Source organism: Geospiza fortis, unplaced genomic scaffold (genome assembly GCF_000277835.1).
Source record: "Geospiza fortis unplaced genomic scaffold, GeoFor_1.0 scaffold125, whole genome shotgun sequence".
Classification (NCBI taxonomy): Eukaryota; Metazoa; Chordata; class Aves; order Passeriformes; family Thraupidae; genus Geospiza; species Geospiza fortis.
In genome coordinates this window covers 629,512-631,844 of record NW_005054479.1, presented here as the reverse complement: position 1 = coordinate 631,844, position 2,333 = coordinate 629,512, and the positions used below count along the sequence as shown (strand labels likewise).

Below are 2,333 nucleotides of genomic sequence, written 5' to 3'. Positions count from 1 at the left end.
TGAGGCGGGAAAGGCTGCGCAGGCGCAGTGCGCGGTGGCTCGGCGTGCTCGGTGCGGCGTGGAGGGAGGGAGGGAGGGAGCGCCTTTTGTGGGGCTTTTATCTGCTTTGGAACGCCTTCCCGGGGATCTTCCTGGTTTGGGGCGGCTTGGAGCCTCCTCGGGAGAGACTTCGAGCGTTTAAGCTATTCCTAGAGCTTAGTCTCACGAAAAAGCGGATGAGCGCTTTATGGAGGCTGAGGAAGCTGGGGCTGTTGAGGCTGGAGAAGAGAATTTTGTACATAGACCCCAAAACTGTGTTCCGGTGTCTGAAGGGGGCCTGCCAAAAAGCCAGAGAGAGACTTTTCATCAGGAATTGTAGTGATAGGAGTAACAAGGAATAGAGTCCAGATCGAAAAAGAGAAGTTTAGATTAGATACTGGGAAGAAATTTTTTATCGTAGGAGTGGTGAGACACTGTCAGGTTGCTCAGGGAGGTTGTGGATGCCCCAACCCTGTCAGTGTTCGAGGGCAGATTGGATGGGGCGTGGAACAACCTGATCTAGTGGAACAAGATCTTAAAGGTCCCTTCCAACACCTTAACATTCAATGATTCTGTGCAGTGCTTTTGTTTAGGGGCTGTCTCAAATGAAAAGGTCCCACTCCACTGGGTAATCGTTACTCATTTTTGAGATGGCAAAATCATACTTAATCAGTTTGTGAGACTTCCCAGGAGCAGCTGGAATTGTGCAGTGCCACGGTGAAGCACAGAGCTGTGGCTGCACCTGAGCAGCCTCTCCCCCAGGGTCAAGGTCAGTGTGGAGGCACTGAAGGCCAGGGCTGCAATAAAGCTTTGCTCTTAGGTTGCTTCATGAGCAAAAGGAGTACAAACATTTTAACATTAGCCTTAGTTTGTGTTGGAAGCAGTAAAATGTGAACAGTGGTGAGCAAGACTTGAAGCAGTGAGCACAAAGCAGCTGCTTTCTGGTACTCAGCAAAATGTGTCCATGTGTCTGAGTGTGCTGCAGCTTTGGTTTTGTGAGGAGCTTCTGCACCTCTGTAGAGACATGTGGGTGTCTGCATCTCACCAGGGCTGACTCACCTGCATCGTTACTCTGGGCTTTATCCTTCTGTGAACACTACTCATGTTTAAAGTTGGGTTGTTTTTTAAAGTGCTGTTTTCAGCTTGATCCTGTCTCTAAAGCATAAAAAGGTCTTTTCTGATTTATGTCTGTGATTTTCTTTCTAAGATGCACTAGTTCATGAAAACTACTTTAAAAACATTGCACCTCAATATTAAATAATCACTGGTATTTTTGTAGTAAAATTTTTCACATACAACCTCTTGTCCCTTGAAACAAAGGCCTTAAGAGAAACATCAAATATAAGTTTTATGTTAATAATTTGGAGTTAATAACAGTGCAACATTGCCAGTTACTCTAATGCACTCCAGTTCCCTCTAGTGTTTTAGTTAATTCTATCCTGTAGTATGGAATTTCACTATTCTACTTTTGCTGTATTATTGTGACTGCCATAAATTCAAACTCCTGGTTGTTTATAGGAGCTCTTCAAGTAGTCCTGCTCTGGGGAAGACTGTGGACAATCCACAAGGTAAGATGTCTTCATTACTGCTTCCTTACATATGTTTTTTAATCTCCAAAGAACACAGTGTGTCAGGAGGGAAAGATGATGTAAACACCCTCTTTCCCCTCCTTGGATTTTCTCTCTCCCTGTTTTCATTGTGCATAAATTTCCTGGATTAACTTGATTCCTTACCTCATCACCTATCAGCTCCATGAGCCTGTGTTAGACTGTGGCTTTAAAATCCTTGCTTTAGTACTTTCAGCTGGATCAGCTTAACTCATCAATTCTTGTAGAATATAGAACTGCTGGGATTGGAGAAGATCTCTGAGTTAGTGGGGTGCAGCTCTTAACCCAGTACTGCCAAGGCACCTCCAAACCACATCCCCAAGTGCTGCATCAACATTCTTAAATCCCTCCAGGGATGGTGACTCCACCACTCCCCTGTTCCTGTGCTTGACAAGCCTTTCAGTGAAGAAATTTTTTCCTGATATCCAATCCAAGCTTCACCTAGTGCAACTGCAGGCCATTTGCACTTGTCCTATCACTTGGGAGAAGGATTGATCCCACCTTGCTACAGCTTATGGGGTCAAAATTTTCTTTGGGCATTTGTTTCTAATGACCATTTTCATATTGTTTCTCACAGAAACTCCAGAAGAAATTGTGCTCCCTCGAAGGAAAACATGGTGAGTGTTTACTTCTGGAATCTTCACTTGGAAAAAAAGCCAGTGTTAGACAGCTAAATGTAGTCTGTACACCAAAACTGAAAAAGAAAAT

At 44.3% G+C, this 2,333-nt stretch overlaps 2 protein-coding genes across 2 annotated transcripts in view; one reads left to right on the top strand and one right to left on the bottom strand.

Moving 5' to 3' along the window:
* Positions 1-2,333, bottom strand: part of POLR1A (RNA polymerase I subunit A) — a 35,479-nt gene that overhangs the window by 32,622 nt on the left and 524 nt on the right.
* PTCD3 (pentatricopeptide repeat domain 3) overlaps positions 1,518-2,333 on the top strand; it is a 15,516-nt gene continuing 14,700 nt past the window's right edge. The window contains 2 exon segments of the mRNA XM_031063065.1: positions 1,518-1,586; positions 2,203-2,242. The gene's annotated coding sequence lies outside the window, so the exon portion shown is untranslated.